We start from the raw sequence: 20,347 nt of genomic DNA on the forward strand, positions 1-20,347 counted from the left end.
TGTACCCTGACACCTTATGCCCCTTTATTACCTGTGAAGATCCATTGATGTACAATCATTTTCCAACTTGGAGTGGTTTATCTGTTTGGTCCTCTCTTACTTTTGTTTGATAGTTTATAACCTCTAGGCAGTTATGTAATAATTCCTCATCTGTCTCCATACAAGAACTGGGCAGGTAGAGTTGGTTACTCACGATTAGCTTTAAACCATTTTCTATTAAGATTGCTTTATAAGTTAACATACAGGGATCTTTGAGCCATTTCTCAGCCTTTTCACCTAGGATACTTCTAACTGAGTGTGGGGTACATATTTTCAATTTTCCCCTAAAGGTTAATGTCTTGGTTTGAAAAGACAGGTGTCCACTATGGAAGGCAGGAGTCTCCCTTGAAGTGGAAAATGTAAGCCCCCTTCCTTCGAATTGTTATAATTTTGGAATTAAGGGAGGGGGCTTTCAGGCAAAGATATGGGAGCAGGAATAACGGTTCTTTATTAGGGAAGAAAATTAAACAAATAAACAATGCAGTAATACAAAACAGCACTGACAGAGTCAGAATATGACCTGACACCCTGTTGGTCAGGGTGTTGGTAGTAGTCCAATTGAAATGGTGACTGCAGTCTTCCTAAAGTGGCAGGTGTGGTTCTGTTGAAGCAGTGATGCTGTAGAACAGTGTAGTCTTCCTCCGAAGATTCATTGGTGGTGTAGATAGGTCTGGTCTTCCTCTAGGAATCCAGTGGAAAAAGCTGCCGCTACTCTGGGAATCCAGTGAAAAACTTGTTCTGGTGTACCAAAATCTCAGATTATATCCAGTTAGGAATACTTGGCTCCTCCCTCTGGGTGGAGCATCTCACAATGGGATGATGTAATTTTGATTAGTCATGCTCCACGCCCTTTGCCCAGGCTCCCTCAAGAACACAGCCAGGCCAATGCTCAGCACAGAAAACCCCATGAGCAGCCCCAGGCTAGCCGTGGGCAGGCTGGGGGCAAACAGCATGGCTGGGGCCCTGGGGCAGATGGAAAGGAGCAGCAGAGCAGGGGCCGATCCATCCCCAGTGTGCTGGACAGCCCAGGGCAGCGTCCCAGAGCATCCTCATGGAGCTGCCAACAACATCCCCCCTCTGCAGCCCTGGCCTCTCCCCCAGCTCACACAGGTGCCCCATCCTTGCAGGCACAGACACGGCAGTACTGGCTCAGCAGCCCCTGTTTGCATTGCACACAGCAGGCAGGAGCATGCCCAAGCTGTTGCTGTGGGGACATGAACGCGAGGGAGCACAAATGCCATCAGCCCCTGGGGCCAGCAAGGGCTGGGAGACACCAGGGAAACCACTCAGCTTTGTCCTGGCCTCTGCAGTCAGCCAGAAAGTTTGTTCCCATCAGCTGGGAGTTTCCTGTCCCACTGCAGACGCTGTTGCTCAGAGCCAGGGCATCCTGGCAGCTACCCCCAAACTGCCCTGAACAATTCCTTTGCTTCACCTTGGATTTCTTTACTCTGTCTGGCAAAAATTTCTTCCTGTTGCCCAGCCCTGTTCCCTCTTCTGAAAACAGCCCATCCCTGTTTGCCCTTTCCTCTCTGGCCCCACTCCCCATTGCAGTTCCTGATTTGGCACCACAGGAACATCCCTTGGGGAGCAGGAGCAACCTGCAATTGCTGCAGGAATTGTTTGCAGGCTCCTGAAGTGCCTGGTGCTGCTTCCTGGCCAGAGGCACCCCAGGCCAGGGGGGCACATCTGGGCTGCTGTGTCTGGCTCTGGGGCTCCCTGTTCTGGGCAATGAGGAGGAGCTGCAGGGGCTCTGCAGGACTGACAGGAAGGGCTTTGGGGCTGGCAGGAGAAGCTGAGGGACCTGGGCTGCTGGAGCTGCTGAAGAGGAGGCCCAGGGCTCATCCTGCAACTGCTCCAAGGGTGATTTCAGAGAATCCTAGAATCAGCAAGCGTGGAATAGACCTTGGGGATCATTGAGTCCAACCTGTGCCGTGACACTGCCTTGTCTCTCCTGAGCCTCCTCTTCTCCAGGATAAACAACCCCAGCTCCCTCAGCCACTCCTCACAGAACTTGTGTTCCAGACCCTTCCCCAGCCTTGTTGCCCTTCTCCGGACACGCTCCAGCCCCTCCATGTCCTTCCTAAATTGGGGGCCCAGAACTGGACACAGCACTGGAGATGCTGCCCAACCAATGCTGAGCACAGGGGAAAAATCGCTGTCCTGCTCCTGCTGGCCACACCTTTCCTGATCCATAGGAGTGCCAGGTGTTGGATAAGGGAAATTCTGGGGAGAGGGCGGGCACAAAGTTTGATTGATTATCAGCCATGAAGGGTCTTGCTTTTCATATCTGTTCAAACTGCATTAGGATGATCTGGGGATCAATAACAATTTGATATTGCTGATACCAATCTACAAACATAAAAAGAAAACTTAACATGAGAAAACACTTCTCTATGCCTTGTTTTCCATATACTATATTCACTTAGAACACACTTCTGAAATCTGTCTATTTATTCACAGAAGAATTATTACCAGAAAGAATAATTTTTCCCACAGAAGAGTTAATATAGATTATTCCCTGGAGCCTTTTTTCCCCTGTGTTTTTTGCGCAAATGTTTATGAGCCTTTCTCTCTGAATTCCTGAAGCGAAGAACTCCAGAAGCAAGAGGCCACTGGAGTAGGAAAATTCATCAGCAACCTCCAAGTGGCTGAGGATCCATCCTCATCAGAGCAGAAATGAAGATAAATGGGCACAGCTTTGTGGCTGCCCCAGCTTTGGCACGGGCCCTGGACCTGGAGCAGGAGCAGCTCTTGAGGGCCCCAAGGCCACGGCTCTTGTGCTGCCCTAGGCAGATGGGATGGCAGCAGGGGCTGCTGAGCTCTCAGCACCTCAGCCCGAGAGGAGCAGGGCAGCCAGGGAGCCTCCTTTGGCCTTGGCCAATCACCTTCCCCCATGGCTGGGGCTGAGTCCTGTGGAAGCTGCAGCTGCTGCTGTGCCCTTACCAGGGGCTGAGGCTGTGGGGCAGTGCCCAGAGCAGCCTGGCCTGAGCAGAGCTGTGGGGCCAGAGCTGGCTGGGCTGGGCTGGGGAGAGGCCCTTGGTGCTGACCAGAGCTCAGGGCAGCTGGCAGAGCTTGCAGGGAGCTGGGCTGGGCTCAGAGAGCCCGGCCCGGAAACCATCAGTGTCCATCTCAGCCTGGCTGAGCGTGCAGGGGCAGGACTCAGGCCAGGCCTTGTGGGGCAGGGCCAGCGCCTGTGCAAGGCATTGCAAACAGGCAAGTGGCCCAGAGAGGAGGCTGCTCTATGCCCTTGGTGGCGTGGGCAGAGCAGGGAGGGGTCCCAGGACATTTGTCAGTGCCAGCCTCTGTGCCCAGGCCTTGGCAGCCCTGGCTGCTGAGCCCAGCTTTGGCTTGGGTTGAGTCTGGCTGTGGCCCAGCTCCATCCTCCTGCGGGGCTCAGGGCCTGTTCCTAGCCATGGCCAGCCCTGGCTGCCTCTCTGCTGGCCCAGGGGCCGGCAGAGCCCGGAGAAAGGGCTGTCTGTGCAGCCTCACAGGTGCCATGGGCTCTGCAGGAGCTGGCAGAGGCTGCCCAGCAGGGAGGCCATGGGGCACAGAGCCCCAAGGCTGCTGTGGGCACCACGGCACAGGGGCCATTCCCAGCTGCAATGCTCCTGGCCTGGGCTGGGCCTGCACAGGGGCTGGGCCACCATGGCCTGGCCAGCACAGGGCCACGCAGCTGCTGCTGGGGCTGACAGCAAGGCCAGGCACACACAAGACATTGCTGAGCATGGCCTGCGCTGGCCAGGCCTGACTGTGCCAAAGGCAGAGCTCAGCTGTCCTTGGGGGCTGCAGGAACAGTCCAGAGCCAAAGAGCCTCCATGGCTGTGCTGGAGACCAGGGCTGCAGGAGGGAAATGCTGCGGGACGGGGAGGGCATTGAATTCCAGCACACACCTCAGCTGTCTGATGATCCCAGCACCATGCTGGGCCCTGTTTCAGACTGGAGCAGAGCAGATGTTGATGGGACAGGAGCCCTACAGGGCTGTCAGGGACCTGCAGCTTGCACGGTGTTCTGTTCTCCCTCAGGTGCTCTCAGAAAGATCCAATCCCAACTCGGCACATCAGGGCACAAGTGGCACTGCCTGTTCATGGGCACACAACTGATTTCTGCCTGCAAAGGGGCTCAGGTTTTATTACCTGTTAGTTTCATAATATACAAGCACATTTTTATTATCTTGGTACCTTGACTACTTTTATGATGTCACAAAGTTTTCCCACCAGGACCAGGAATTTCCGAGAGGTGTGCTGATGACATAATGTGAAGAAATACTGATCTTCCTCTCTTCTTGTCTCACCAATATTCAGTGTATTACTTCCTCTTTCTTCAGGTGTTTCCAGCTCTCCTTTTTAAATGGCCATGTCTAAGGACATCTCTTCAGTAGACCAGCTCGATCTATGTCCTTCCCATTCCTCCCAGTTTTTCTCCTCTGGATGCTCTCTGGCCTCTCAACTGAGTCATTTCATGCTTTGAAACTCAGGGAGTGCCTCAATCTTTCTGAAGTTCAAATAAATATAGCAATATTCAACATCTTGTTGTGTTTATATCTATCACAGAATTACCTTATGTCCTTGTCTAAAACTGTTCCTGTACAGAAATCCCTTGGGAATGGGGAACATGTCAGATGCTGCTGGGACATCCCAGAGAGCTGAGGGAAGAGCTATGATTGTTATTAAACTGTTCAAATGTTCAACTTGTCTTTGTTGGCAAGAAACCTTTCTGTGCCTCTGAGTGTCACCAGTCCCTGAGCCCAAAGGACACAAACCTGATGAGTTGTGGTTCCAACTGCAGGGGCTGCACTTGGACCTTGGCTCTGCACAGGAGAGCTCTTCATCACTTTTCTCTTTTCCTCCCTTGTGATATGGAGGGAGCCGCTGACTTCAGCGTGTGACTCGTGTGTGCAAAGAGCAAATCTGGGCAGAATCAGGGCAGGGAGGGTTTGGGGGACCTTGGGTTCTGTGCTGGGCACAGAAGGTGTTTTCCATTGCTCTGAGACTGTCTCCTGTGGAAAGTGGATTAAATATCCAGCAGAGGAATGACTTCTGCATTTGATGGAGCTGTGCCTTCCCTTGGCTTTGTTGGCTGTCAAGAAATGAACATCCCTCGGTGTCTCAGGCAGCTCCTTCTCCAAGGAAAGCAGGTGGGAGCTGGAGCCAAGGAGCTGAAAGCTGCAGGTGCAGCCTGGGCAGGAGGGAGCTCAGATTTGCACAGGGCTGCTCTGGGTGCCAGGCCTTGGATGGGGGAAATGGTGGGGTGGGGGTAGGGACAGAGTCTGATTGATTGTCAGCAATGAAGGGTCTTGATTTTCATATGTATTCAAACTGCATGAGGAGGTACTTGGATTCAATGCCAATTGGAGATTGCTATTAACATTCCCCTGTTAATAAAATTAATAAAAGAACCCTAAACAGGACCTAAAAAATGTTTTCTCACTGTCTTTTAAAATAGAACATACTCAGTTAAATGCGCTTCTGAAATCTCTCTTATTAACCACACAAGATTTGGAAACTGAAATAAAATTATCTCTAGAGACTTGGCTTGTTAAGGTGTTCTGAATGTTAATGGGCCTTGGGACACTGAATTCCTGCACAGAAGAGCTGAAAGCTGAACAAGCCTCTGGAGCAGGAAAATTCAGCAGCAGCCTCCAAGTTGCTGAGGATGTCAGCAGCCCCCACTGAGGCCATCCTTGCCCAGAGACCATGGGGGAATGGGCAGACAAGGAGAGCGTCCTTGGGGCTGGGGCAGCACAACTCAGAGGCACCAGTGGCTCCAGCTGGGAAATGGAGTGTGGAATGTGGCTGGGAAAGCCCTGCCTGGGCTGTGCCAAGCAGGACAGACAAGCCCTGATACCCAAAACTCAAACAGTTCTCTCAAGGAGACATTTAAAAGGAATTACAATTGTTTGTGTACTCTGATTTGGACTCCCTGGAGAAATACCAAGAAGAGATTCTCAGGAGCTCAAAACAACATAAAAGCCTATACTGGGAACTTTAGAAAATCGGAGAAACTTTAGCAAAAGGTTTATATGACATTGTAGTGGTTTTGGTTTGTTAATTTATGATTTTTCTAATTTTGATATTTCTTAATTAATGGATTGATGAGTGTGGTGGGGTTTAGTGTCAGTTATTTATGTATGTATTTTGTTTTGAAACAGCATTATGAGAAAGGTAAAGTCGGCTTAAAATTTTTAAAAGGTATAAAGAAAATATCATTAAAAATAAGTTAAAAAATAAAAAAGGTAGTAAGAATCACAATAAACTTTTTGGAACACCTTTTATTCTTTACAACTTTTATTTTACTGACAATGTAAACTTAAGTAAACTTAAAATTTCTAGTTAGTTTACTATTTCTAGAATAGATTTTTTTAGTTTACTTAGGGAGAGAAGTTTTCTTGTTATGGTTATGGCCATTTTTTTTTAAGAGGAAAAAATAGTTTTTGTGGTTCTTAATTTTGTCATGGCTAACAGCTGTCTGGGGAAATTTGGTATTGTGAAGTTGTTTTTATTGCTACAAGATTGTTTGCATCTTGTTGGTGGGCCACGTCGACTAATGAGGTATTGTTTTAAAGATGAGTTGTTCAAAGGTAATGTTTTTATTGTTTACTTTTAAAATATCTTTATCTCTGGGAATAGAGATCTTCTCTTGAGGGTACTAGATTACTTTTCATTTCTGTTTAAATTTTTATGGAATTACAGGGTTTTTTTTCTCTTAGTATGGAGGTTTTTGTTTGATATTAATTTGAATATTTTTTTATAGTTTTAAGTGTTATAAAGAAAAAGAGGGTTTTTATGGTTTATAAGAGTATTTTAGTTTTAGGATTAAGGTATTTTTTCTTCTTTTTTAATTGGGATATTTTTTCTTCTTTACTGATCTTGATGGTTTAATTGTTTTTTTTTTTTTAATATATGTTTGTACTTTATTTTTCTTTTACTTGGAAGAGGATTGAAATATGGGAAGGGTTAACACCTGACCCACCAGTAACTTGTGGTGGAAGTAATGGTTGGGTTGTGTTAGGATTGGTTTTATAGCTGGTTTTTGGGGGGTTTTTTTTGTTTAATTTTTTGTTGGAGGGTTATTTTTTATGGGTTATAGGTTGTAGGGGTTTTTGGTTTCAGTTGTGTTGGGGAGAGGGGACTTGATGGTAAGATTTTATTAGCTCTGGCTAGCTTTGTTCTGGTTGGGATTTTGTGGCCTCTTTTATTTTCCTGTTTGTTAGTTGTTGGGGTTTTGTTTGGTTAGAATGGGGCTGATGGGGACAGGGGATAGCCTGGGGAGGGGAGAAGGGGCTCGGCCCATGGCACGGTTGCTTGGTTTGCTTTGCTTTGCTTTGCTTTGCTTTGCTTTGCTTTGCTTTGCTTTGCTTTGCTTTGCTTTGCTTTGCTTTGCTTTGCTTTGGTTGAGATGGGGGCCAGGGCCAGGGCCCGCTACTTCTTTGTTGCCTGGAAAAGAAAGAGGAGGTTCCTGGGTTTTTTTATCTTTAACATATGTGTTTAACAGAGGCATGTTCAGTATCTTAGTGGTTTAATAGGTTGTCAGTTACACAAAAAGTTTTGTATTACTTTGTATAATTCTTCTCATGTTCAAACTACGACAGACATTCAACCAACAAAAAACACTTCTTAAAGCATTGACTTAGCGCTTTCAACCTCACAAACTCTAAGCCTGTTCAATTTAATGTTAATCAAAATTTGCAGGAGAACAGAAACAGAAGAAGACACAGAAAGAGAAAAACACAGAAAAGATACAGAGGAGCACACATACAGCTACCAACTCCTGGATTCCAGTGTTGTTCAGATGAAAATTCCAGGAGGAGGAAGGGTCAAGATGTGTGCTTGCCTTGTGGTCAGCCTTCAATACCCCTTGGTCTCCCTGGGCCCTTCCCCCAGGTGGGACTTGGGCTCATTTGGTCCCTCAGGAGCTGGGCTGGGGGCTGCAGAGGTGGCTGTGGAGCATTGCCTGTGCTGTGCCAGGGACTGGCAGCCACTCCTGGGCTGGGGTAGAGGCTCTGGGGATATTGGGGTGCCAGGGCAGGGCAGTGCTATACCTGCCCTTTCATCCCCACACATGAAATGTTTTGAGCCAACAATCTCCTCCAGTCTATCACAGTAAGGCAATGTTGGAGGTGAAATCCCAATTCTGCCCATGAGCACCTGGAGGAGAAGGACAGCTCTTTTCCATAGCAAAGAAAGCACAGAGCCCCAGTGTTTCAATAGTGAATGAGAAGAGACCCTCAACTTGCCAAGGTCAGCTGGACCAGTAAGGGGGCCCAGGAGGCCGAACTAGCCCAACCTGTTCCATGTTCCCTTAGTTTTATCGTGCCCTATAGTGTTACAATGACACCTTGGTTCCATGAGGCCTTGCAGTGTCACAGTGGTCTCTGTTGTTCCCCAGGCCCCACAGTGTCACAGGACTCCTCTGTTCCATGTGCCCTGCAATGCCACAATGGACCTTTGGACTCTGGGGGTTTGCAGTGTCACAATGGTCCCCTTTGGCTCCACAGTGTCACAATGGACCATTGATGACAGGAGGCCCCTCTGTGTCACCCTGGAGCTTTGGTTCCATGCACCCCTGCAGTGTCACAAAGGCCTCTTGGTTTCACAAGGCCCCAAAGTATCACAATGGTCCTCTCGGTTCTGTGGGGACCCCCAGGGTCACAATGGTCTCACTGGTTCCATAAGGCCTTAAAGTGTCACAATGCTTTGTTTATTCCATGGGGCCTCATATTGTCAAAGGGTCTCTGTGATTCCATGAGTCCCCTCAGTGTCAGAATGGTCTCCTTGGTTTCATGGTGCCCCTCAGTGCCACAATGGCCCCTTGGTTCCATAAGGCTGTGAAGTCTCTTAATGGCCTCTCCATGGTTCCATGAAGCATGGCAATGTCACAATGGACCTTGGTTTGATGGGGGCTCGCAATGTCACAATGATCCCTACATTCCATGGAGCCACACAGAGTCAGTACGGTCCCCTTGGTTTCATGAGGCCCAGCAATGTCACAGTGCTGTCCATGACTCCATGAGTCTCAACAGTATCACAATGGTCCCTTGGTCTCACAGGGCCCCACAGTGTTACAATGGTCCCTTGGTTCCATGGGCCCTGTGCTGCTGCATTCCCCCCTCCCCTTCTCAGGCCGCCCTGCCAGCTGAGAAATGCTCCTTGGGCCTCGGCCTTGGCCAACAGCCCCTGGGCTCAGCTCCTCTGCAGCTCATCACAAACACTGTCTGCTCCAGGCACTGCTCCTGCCCAACCAGCTCCTGGTTCCTTTAGCAACAGCCCTGGGAACTGTTTTTGTTCCCTCAGTGGCACAACATCCCTGTTCTCACACTGCCAAAGAAAGCTGTTGATGCCAAGTGCGGCCAGGATGAACCATTGCTGGGACTGAAGCCCCTCTGTTGGGGCCCTACAAACAGTGCTCCAAAAAGGAGCCCTTGGAGCTCTCCTGGGCCAGCCACTCCCTCTGAGTGGGGCCTCTCCCAGCCAGGAACTCTCCCATTTGCTGCACTCGGGGATCCTGAACAATGACAGAGCCTGGGCCGATCCTCCCACTCCTCCAGGCTCAGCCCTTCACCCACTGGAGAGATGCCAAAGGATCCACAGTGAGCATTTCCTGCCCTCAGGGGAATTTCTTACTGGTGCCTTGCACTGACTCTTTGTGTCTATGTGCACACAGGAGTGCTTGTGCTGGGGAAATGTAGCAGAAATGCTGCTCTCTGAGGGGTTGGAGTGCCTTGGATAGCTGAGTCAGTCAGATATCCATGTATCAGTAAGTTTTAGTCACGAGGTCTAAACAAAGTTAAATGCTGCTAAGAGTTGTTCTTTTTCTAAGTTGTTAAATTTTATTTATTAGCTAAGTTAAGGATTGTTAAGTGTGATTCCTCCGTTAAGTTTCTAACTCATAGGTTTTAAGTTAGGTTAAATAGTGTTAAGTGCTGTTCTTTTGCTAAATTCGGGAGTTGAAGGTATCAGTTAAGGTTAAGGTGTAAGTTAAGTCCTGTAAAGTTTGAGCTCTGTTAAGCTTTTTGGCCATATTCATTTTATCTTTGCCCTCACTGTCCTTGTGTCTCACACATACCCAGGAAGAGTTCTTGGCTGATTTCTGGTTTGATTGCCTGGATTTTGTTTGGTTTTGTTGTTGCTTTGTTTCCTTGCTGTGCCTGAAGTGTCCAATCAGGAGCAGAGTGACTCTTGCTAAGGAACTTTGTGCTGCTGTCCCTTAATATTCAATCTGGTTTTTGCTGATCCCTTGCTGGGGATTTTTTCAGCGCTCTCAAGGCCTCGTTTGTAACAGGGTGAAGGAGCCCTGGCCTAGGCTCTGGCCCTGGGGGACACGGGGACGCTGCCGTGGGTCCCTGTCCCCCTGTGCCACCCCCAGGGCCCCGGCCCCCTGTCCCCATGTCAGGCTCTGGGGTCGATCTCATGGAACATCCTCTGGGGGAGGGTGCGGGGCCAGGGGCAGCGGGACCTGGGGGGACAGGGGACCCCGCTGAGCACGAGCAGGGTTGGACTGCTCAGGGGGGAACTGTGAGGGGGCCGGGGCAGAGTGACCTCCCCAGTGACCTCACAGCCTCTGTGATTTCACACAGCCCCTGTGATGTCACACAGCCACCTGTGATGTCACACTGCCCCTTATGATGCCACACAGCTCTTTTGCAATGTCACATAGACACCAATGATGTCACAGCCCACTCTGGAATGTAACACATCACACTTGTGATGCCACAGAACCAAATCTGGGATGTCACCCTGGAATGTTATGCAGCTGCATTGTGATGTCACAGAAAACACTGTGATGACAAAAAGGCACCCTGTGATGTCACTATCTGTTCTGTGTTGTCACAGCCTGCTCTATGATGTTGCACAGCCAACCAGTGATGTCACAACCCGCTCTCTGATGTCACAGAGACATCCTCCATGATGGCAGGATCTGCTCTATGGCCTCACACCCTACTCTTTATTGTCACAGGCAGCTGCGTGATGTCACAACAGTCTCAGTGATGTCACAAAACCCTCTCTGCGATGTCATACTGCTACTCTGTAATGTCACAGCACACACTCTGACCTCACAGCCAGCTCTATGATGTCACACAGCCATGCCATGATGTCACAGCCTGCTTTGTGATGTCACACGGTCCCCTCTATGATGCTGTAGCTGCTCAGTGACCTCACACAACAAACTCTGTGATGTCATAGTCCAATCTGTGACCCCACACAGCCCACTCTGTGCTGTCACACAGCCCCTTGCTGACATCACAGCTGCTCTGTGCCTCTATGACACAGCCACAGAGGTGCTGCTCGGACACAACCCCCCTCTGGGACATGCCACAGCCCCTGGGAGTGCTGAGCCCTTGTGAGCTCTCTCAATGCCCTGCTGGTGTCCCTGAGGGGCCCTGGCAGCGTCCCAGCCCTGCTGGGCTGTGCACAGGAGCTGCTCCTGGCCAGAGCTGTCTCTCTGCAGCGCTGCCCTTGCCAGGAGCTGCCTCTGGGCCAGGAGCCCAGCCCAGCTCAGCAGCACAGAAACAGCACAAGGACTTTAACGACCCTCTGGGGCTTTGGTGCTCTTTGCCTGCCATTGCCAAAGTGTTGCCCAAGTTGGCTCTGGCAGGGCTGTCTTGCAGCTGCTGCCCATCCCTGTGCCCTGTGCAGCCCAGGCTGTCCCATGGTGTCCCTGCCCTGAGCTTCTGTCCCTGCAGGCTGTCGGCATCCCCTGGCTGCCCCTCCTGGATGGCCCCTTCCTTTGCTGAGTGCTCTGGTTCCTGCCTGCCTCTGCCTGCCCACACAAAGTCTTGGCCTTGATACCAAAAGGGTTCATTACATTTTTACTGTGCCTGTGAACTTTTAGCACAGGAACAAGGCATGCACAGTCTTCTTTCCCAGCAAGGATGGTTGGAAGACAAGAAGACATCTGGCTCAAGGATGTAATGGCAGAAAAAAGAAGGACTGAAACTGATAACTTGGGGTGGGTTTTGTGATAATGGGTAAATAGTAATGCACATTTAGTGACACTGGTAGAATTACATGCCCACATAACGTTAGGAGTTATCCCTCGCTAGACCTCAGGCCTGAATCAATGATACCCTCTTGAATAGCAATTTAGTGTTAATGAGTCTTATTCTGATATTTTGGAGATTTGGTGACGGCGAGGCCTCACAGAACCAAGGAATCAGCTGTGACACTGAGCAAACTCATGGAACAATGGGTCCATTGTGACCCAGCGGAACCCCATGGAACCAAAATCCATTTTGGCACATTGGGGCCACATTGAACCAATGTTCCGTTGTGATACTGCAGATCCAAGGAGACCATTGTGAATCTGAGAAACCTCTTGGAACCAAGAGGCCATTGTGACACAGCATGGTGACATGGAGCCAAGGGGCCATTGTGACACTCTTGATCCAAGGAGACCATTGCCACTGAGGAACCTCATGGGACCAAGAGTCCATTGTTCCACTGTGGGACCCTGTGGAACCAAGGGGACCACAGTGACTTTGAGAAGCCTCGTGGAACAATGGAGACTGTTCTGACACTTTGGGACCCACTGGAACTGAGGGGCCATTATAGCATGGCAGGACATCATGGAATCAAGGGAACTACAGTGATCCCTGTGAGTCTCCATGGGATGAAGGGTCCAATGGAACCAAAGATACCATTGTGATACTCTGGGGCATCAGGGAACCAAAGGTCCATTGTGACCCAGCAGGGCCTCATGGAACCATGGAGGCCATTTTCACACTTTGAGGCCTTGTGGAACCAAAAGGCAATTGTCACACTTCAGAGCCTTGTAGAGCCAAGGAGACCACAGTGATACTGTGGGGCTCAGTGAGACCAATGGTCTGTTGTGACACTGCAAGGCCTTATGGAATCATGGGGACAATAGTGACTCCAAAGGTCTCACTGAACCAAGGGGCCATCGTGACGCTACAAGGCCTCATGGAAGCAAGGAACCGTTGTAACACTATGGAGTCTTGGCAGGCCAAGGGACAGTTGTCACACTGTGTGGCACCCTGGAATCAAGGAGTCCATTGTGACACTACAGGGCCCTATGGTACTATGGATTCATGCGACAGTGTGGGACTCCATGGAAGCAAAGGTCCATTGTGACATGGTGGGGCCTCATGGAATCTTGGAGGCCATTCTGACACATTGAGGCCTCGTTGAATCAAGGAGCTCTGCAGGGCCTCATAGAACCAATGAGACCCTTCTGACATTGGGTGCCCCCATGGAACCAAGGGTCCAGTGTGACACCATGGAACCAAGGAGACCCCTGTGACACTGCAAGGCCTCATGGAAGCAAGGGACCATTGTGACACTGTGGGGTCCCATGGAAACAAGTGGCCAGTGTGACACTGTGGGGCCCTATGGATCCTAAGGAACAGGGAACAGCTCTGGTTGGCTTGGCCTGACTGGTACAACTGCCCTTGGCTTGTCGAGGGTCTTTTCTCATGTACTCCTGAAACATTGGGGCTCTGCACTTTCCTTCAGATAGAAAAGAACTGTCCTTCTCATTCAAGCATCCATGGCGAAAATGGGATTCACCCTCCCAAATTCCCAATATCCAGGGATTGCTCCCAGACAAAAGCTGCCATTACGAACAAGTCTGGCTGACCTTGACTTTCTGAGAGCTGGCTCTCATCTGCCTTCAAACACTGGAACTCTGTGCTTTCCTTTCTATGGAAAAGAACCTTCCCTCCTGCACAGGCACCTTTGGCCAAAACATGTACTTTTCCTCGGAAATTCCCTATATGCAAGGGTTTCTCCTGTACAAAAGCTGCCAGGACAGACTTCTCTGGCTGGACTTGGCCTCTGTTCTGCCCTGAAACACTGGGGCTCTGCCCTTTCCTTTCTGTGGAAAAGAACCATCCTTCTTCTCCACGCACTCTGGCTGAAATTAGGATTCTACCTCCAAAAGTCCTATATCCAAAGATTGCTCCTACACAAAAGCTGCCATTACAGACAGGTCTGGCTGGCCTTGGCCTCCTTAAGGCCAGCTCTCACCTGCCTTCCAAACACAGGGGGTCTGTGCTTTCCTTCCTATGGAAAAGAACTGGCCTTCTCCTCCAGGCAAAAAGGGCTGAAATTTGGATTCAACATTCAAGATTTCAAAAATCCAAGGGTTGCTCCAGGAAAAACTTGCCAGGAAAGACAGGCCTGGCCTTGGCCTCTGGTGACTGCAGTTCATCAGCCCCTGAAATATGGAGGCTCTGTGGTTTTCTTTCTGTGGAGACCAATGTGACGCTGTGGGGCCTCATAGAACCAAAGACATCACTGTGGCTATTTTGGCCTGCATGGTCCCAAGGGCCCAGTGTGAAGCAGCAAGGCTTTGTGGAACCAAGAGGCCATTGCTGCATTTCAGGGCCTTGTGGAGCCAAAGGGCCGCTGTGATCCTGCAGGGCACTGTGGATCCATGGGGACCATTGTGGCATTGCTAGTGTGACATAAACTTTAAGGGCTTTAGGGATTTCAAAGGCGCTGAGGTTTTAGTTATAGATAAGCTTTATTAGAGTTAATAAAAAAAATGGGTAGGCTTTGATGAAGTTAAGAGTTAGTAGTTAACTAATAATTGATTGCTTGTCAACATAATGTTTGGTTAGCTGGCTTTATAATGAAGAATATAGAAACTGATATGTATCTTTTAGGATCATAAGACAATTGTAGGTCTCCTCTGTTCCAAAACCAATTGAAAACGGGAATGGGAGTACTACCAAGGGTTCATTTGTCGTATTTGCATTGAAAATGTAGAAAGGTCAGAACAAGGAAAACTTCATTTACTTCCTCATTTTGGGACCTGTCCCCATGAAAGGGACTACCGACTCATTTAGAGGAACAAACTACGCATGCTTAATAGCTTTTGAACTAATTACCATACAAAGTGGGGAATGGGATGTACCAAAGTTATGAATATGCATTTGTATTTTGGGTATTCAATATTTGTATAGATAAAAGGACTCTGTAATCACCTGTAAATTGCGGTGTGTATGTGGGAGCTATCCCACATGCTGCCCGGTGTCACAATAAACATACACTTTCTAACTGTTAGAGAGTCTTTGTCTGTCACAGTTGGATATAGGTACTAGACCAATATACATATTTTTAATAAATCAAAAGGCCCCAAGGAATCATGGAGACCATTATGACACCGTGGGGCCTCACAGAACCAAGGGAACATGGAACAGGTCTGGCTGGCCTGGCTTCCCAGAGTCCACCTGACAGGTCCAGCTGATCTTGGAATGTTCCTCTCATCAGCCCCTGAAGAACTGGCACCATGTGCTTTCTCTGATATGGAAAAGAACCTCTGGTCTTTACAGGTTCCCAGTGCCAAAAATGATACTCCTTCTGAAAAATTCCCTATATGCAAGGGTTCTCCCAGACAAAAGCTGCCAGGAAAGAGTGCTCTGGCTGGCCTTGGCCTCTGGTGGTTACCTGTCATCTCAAGAAAGCCCTGAGGAAAGTATTTGAACAGGTTTGACTTCTGGAATATCAATGAGACTCCTGTCCTCCGAAAAACTCAAATGCCTGCCTGATCATGTGTCATTTTTTGTCATTGTGTTATTATACATCAAATATAATTTTCAGCTAAAAAATATTATTCTTATCACTGTCCCAGTGTTTTCTGACACAAAACCCCTTGTCTACATATGGATCCAGGTCACCTGTATAAGCAAACCCAATAAAGAATCCAGCAGGAATTCTTTGTCTCTGCTCCTATTTGTCACATCTCCTCGGGAGCTGGAGGTACAGCCCCAGCACTTGGGAGGGCTCAGGGCTCACAAGCTCAGCTCCCACACAGAGAATGTGCAGACCCTGGCTGCGCTTCTTGGCCCCTGCGTGCTCAGCCAGGCTGAGATGGACACTGATGGTTTCTTGGCCAGGCTCTCGGAGCCCAGCCCAGCTCCCTGCAAGCTCTGCCAGCTGCCCTGAGCTCTGGGCAGCACCAAGGGCCTCTCCCCAGCCCAGCCCAGCCGGCTCTGGCCCCACAGCTCTGCTCAGGCCAGGCTGCTCTGGGCACTGCCCCACGGCCTCAGCGCCTGGCAAGGGCACAGCAGCAGCTGCAGCTGCCACAGGACTCAGCCCCAGCCATAGGGGAAGGTGCTTGGCCAAGGCCAAAGGAGGCTCCCTGGCTGCCCTGCTCCCCTCTGGCTGAGGTGCTGAGAGCTCTGCAGCCTCTGCTGCCATCCCATCTGCCCAGGGCAGCACAAGAGCCCCGGCCTTGGGGCCCTCAAGAGCTGCTCCTGCTCCAGGCCCAGGGCCCATCCCAGAGCTGGGGCAGCCACAAAGCTATGCCCATTGCTGTTCATTCCTGCTCTGATCAGGATGGATCTTCAGCACCTTGGAGTTTCCCATACGAATTTTACTTCTCCAGAGGCTTGTTCTGGCTTCAGCTTTTCAGTTCAGGAATTCAGAGCTGAAGGGCTCATTAACATTTTAAAACACTCTGACAAGACAAGCCCTTGGGAATAATTTCATTTAAGGTCTACAGATTTTTGTGGTTAATTAGATGGATTTCAGAGTTGTATTTGAACTGAATCTACTATATTGAAAACCATGAAACAAAGATAGTATTTTTTCCTGTTAATTTTCTTTTCCTGCTTGTAGATTGATACCAGCAATTTCCTGTTGATATTGATCTTAGCACATCCTAATGCAGTGTGAGTAGACATGAACATCTTTGTGGCTGACAATCAATGAGACTTTTTCCCGACCCCCTCCCCACCATTTCCCTCATCCAACCCCTGGGGCCCTGAGCAGCCTTGTGTAATACTGAGCTTCCTCCACTGCAGGCTGCACCTGCAGCTTTCAGCTCCTTGGCATCAACCACCACCTGCTTTTTTTGCAGAAGAAACTGCCTGAGACAAACAGGGGGTCTGTGCTGTCCATCCCCCTCCTCGCCGGCACTGCCAGGCTGGGATGAGGAGCCCCTCAGCCTTCCCTGCTCCAGGCTGGACAAGCCCAGCTCCCTCAGCCTCTGCTCACAGCCCAAGGGCTCCAGCCCCACCTTGAAGGCCCTTCCCAGACCCTGCTCCAGCTGCCACATCTTTCCGGCCCTGGGGAACCCAGACCAGGCCCCAGTGACCTGGATAATCCCCGTCCTTGATGTCCTGGTCACACAGCCCAGCCCCCTGTCCCTGTGTCAGGTTTTGGGGTTGATTTTGTGGAACATCCTTTGATGGAGGCTGTGGCTCCAGGTGGGCCGGGGGGATCCCAGGGGACAGGGACCCTGCTGGGCATGAACAGCTTTGGACTTCTGGGGGGAAACTGAGAGGGGGAGCTGGGGCAGAGTGACCAACCCAGTGACCTCACACAGCATTCCTGTGATGTCACACAGTCACCCGCCCCCTCCTCGATGTCACAGTCTGCTCTGTGATGTCACAACCCATTATCTAATGTCACACAGCTGGTCTCTGATGTCACAGCCAACTCTGTGATGTCATAGTCTGCTCTGTGATGTCAGTCCTCTGCCCTGTGATTTCACAGGTGGTTCTGTGATGTCACAGAGACAGTCCATGATGCCATAGCTGCTCGATGACCTCACATAACCCACTCTGTGATGTGATAGCCCACTCTGTGACCTCATGTCACCAAATGATAAATTGTCTACACCAGGTGAGCACACACAATGCTGATTCTCCAAAACCCCAGGCCTATGGAAACCACACAATGCCCATTTTGTGAGAAGGGAACTGAAATTCACCAGCCTCAGTGTCCTGCCAGCTCAGCCAGGCCCACAGGAACACTGGGGTCCACGAGCACCAGGGACCATCAGAGAGACCCCCAGGACAGGAGAATGCATGGGTAAAGGGGAGGGGAAATATGTTAATGATTTTGAGGAAATGATTATCAGATGTGTGTTTAGTCCAGGACAATCAATGAATATGTGTGCAAAATACAGAAAAGAAACAGAAACTTTCCTGTACTCACCATGCACGGCTTTGGGAGGAGCTATACGCCGTGCATCCAGCTGAATCAAGAATGGTGCTTCTAATGCTACTTTGAGGTTAAGTAATTTTCTGTTTTACTGAATTTTGTAACACTCCCACTGCCAAGGAAAGCTCTGTCTGCTGCTGTTCACAAACAGAGAAGGGCTGGTGGCAGATGTGGGGCTCGGAGGCAGTCTGGGGCACAGTGACCATGAAATAATCAAGTTTTCAATGTTCTGTGAAAGAAGGAGGGGCAGCAACAAAACTTCTACACTGGAATTAGGAAGGGCAGACTTTGGCCTGTTCAGGATGCAGATTTGGGGAGTACCAAATCAGATGCTGATTTTTAAAAGGAAAACAGCCCTTAAAAACAAAGGGATCCAGGAAGGATGGACACATTTCAAGAAAGTAATCTTAAGGGGGAAGGAGCAGCCTGTCCCAGTGTGGCAAAAGATGAGCTGGTGAGGAAAATGACTGGCCTGGCTGTCCATGGAGCTTTTGTGGGAACTCAGGGAAAAAAGAGGGAACATCACATTTGGACAGAAGGCCAGGCAACTTAGGAAATGTTTAAGGATGTAGTTAAGTCATACACAAAGAAAAGGAAAGAGGTGAAAGCTCATTTAGAACTTAATCTGGCCATTTCTATAAAAAATAATACTGAATGTTTCTCCAAATAAATTACTAGAAAAACATGGGATTAGGACAACCTCTACTCTTTTTTAGGTACAGTGGAGAATATAGTAACTAAAGATGAGGAAAAGCCTGCGCTACTTAATACCTTGTTTGTCACAATTTTAAATTTTAGGATAGGTTGTCCTCAATACAAGTATTCTCCTGATCTGGTAGATGGGCACAAGGAGCAGAACAGCCCCCTGTAATCCAGGAGGAAGCAGTGGGTGACCTGCTGAGCTACTCAGATGCTCTCAGGTGCATGGGATCAGACGGGATCCATCCCAGGGGGATGAGGGAGCTGGTGGATGAGCTCCCCAAGCTGCTCTCCATCATTTACCATCAGTCCTGGCTCAGCAGGGAGGTCCCAGAGGACTTGAGGTGCCAATGTGAGCCCATCCCCAAGAAGGGCTGGAGGAGGATCTGGGGAACTCCAGGCGTGTCAGCCTGACCTGGGTGCCAGGTAAGGTTATGGAACAGATCACCCTGACTGCCATCCCAGGGCACCCGCAGAATGCCTGAGGGATCAGAGCCAGCCAGCGTGGGTTTCAATATCTGCATTGATGATCTGGATGAGGGGATTGACTCCATCATGAGCAAATTTGCAGATGACACCAAGCTGAGTATGAGTGTTGATCTGCTGGAGAGTAGGAGGGCTCTGCACAGAGCCCTGGACTGGCTGGATCCAGGGGCCAAATCCAACAAGGTGAGGTTGAACAAGTCCAAATGTCAGGTCCTGCACTTTGGCCACAACAACCCCTGCAGCACTACAGGCTGGGGACAGAGTGGCTGGACAGCAGCCAGGCAGAAAGGGACCCGGGGGCACTGATGGACAGCAGGTTGGACATGAGGCAGCAGTGTGCCCAGGTGGCCAAGAAGGCCAATGGCTCCTGGCATGGATCAGGAATGGTGTGGCCAGCAGGACCAGGGAAGTGATTCTTCCCCTGAGCTCAGCACTGGTTGGTCAGCACCTCAAGGGCTTTGTCCAGTTCTGGGCCCACTGGAGTGGGCAATAGGAAGAAATTTGCATCAGAAAGAGTAAAGAAAGCAAAGGTGAAGCAAAGGAAATGTTCAGGGCAGTTTGGGGGTGGCTGCCAGGCAGCCCTGGCTCTGAGCAACAGCGTCTGCAGTGGGAAAGAAAAGTCCCAGCTGATGGGAACAAACTTTCTGGCTCAGTGCAGAGGATAGGACAAAGCTGAGTGGTTTCCCTGGTGTCCCCCAGCCCTTGCTGGCCCCAGGGGCCGATGGCATTTGTGCTCCCTCACGTTCATGTCCCCACAGCAACAGCATGGGGGTGCTCTCCCTGCTCTGTGCAATGCAAACGGGCTGCTGAGCCAGTGCTGCCGTGTCTGTGCCTGCAAGGATGGGGCACCTGTGTGAGCTGGGGGAGAGGCCAGGGTTGCAGAGGGGGGATGTTGTTGGCAGCTGCATCAGGACGCTCTGGGACGCTGCCCTGGGCTGTCCAGCACACTGGGGATGGATCAGCCCCTGCTCTGCTGCTCCTTTCCATCTGCCCCAGCGCCCTTGCAGAGCCCCAGCCATGCTGTTCGCCCCCAGCCTGCCCACGGCCAGCCTGGGGCTGCTCACGGGGGTTTCTGTGCTGAGCATTGGCCTGGCAGTGTTCTTGAGAGAGCCTGGGCAAGGAGCCTTGAGCCCCCAGGCCCTGGCCTGAGGCATCAGCGCTGCCCCAGCAGTGCCCATGGCCTGTCCCTGCTGCAGCCCCGGCACTGCCCCCCC

The 20,347-nt window shown here is 50.2% G+C and overlaps 1 protein-coding gene across 1 annotated transcript in view; it reads right to left on the reverse strand.

Annotated features, from left to right (window-relative positions):
- The window catches only part of LOC132076992 (zinc finger protein 420-like), a 98,494-nt gene that overhangs the window by 58,313 nt on the left and 19,834 nt on the right, over window positions 1–20,347 (reverse strand). The gene's annotated exons all lie outside the window — the stretch shown is intronic.

Source organism: Ammospiza nelsoni, chromosome 9 (assembly GCF_027579445.1).
Source record: "Ammospiza nelsoni isolate bAmmNel1 chromosome 9, bAmmNel1.pri, whole genome shotgun sequence".
Taxonomy (NCBI): domain Eukaryota; kingdom Metazoa; phylum Chordata; class Aves; order Passeriformes; family Passerellidae; genus Ammospiza; species Ammospiza nelsoni.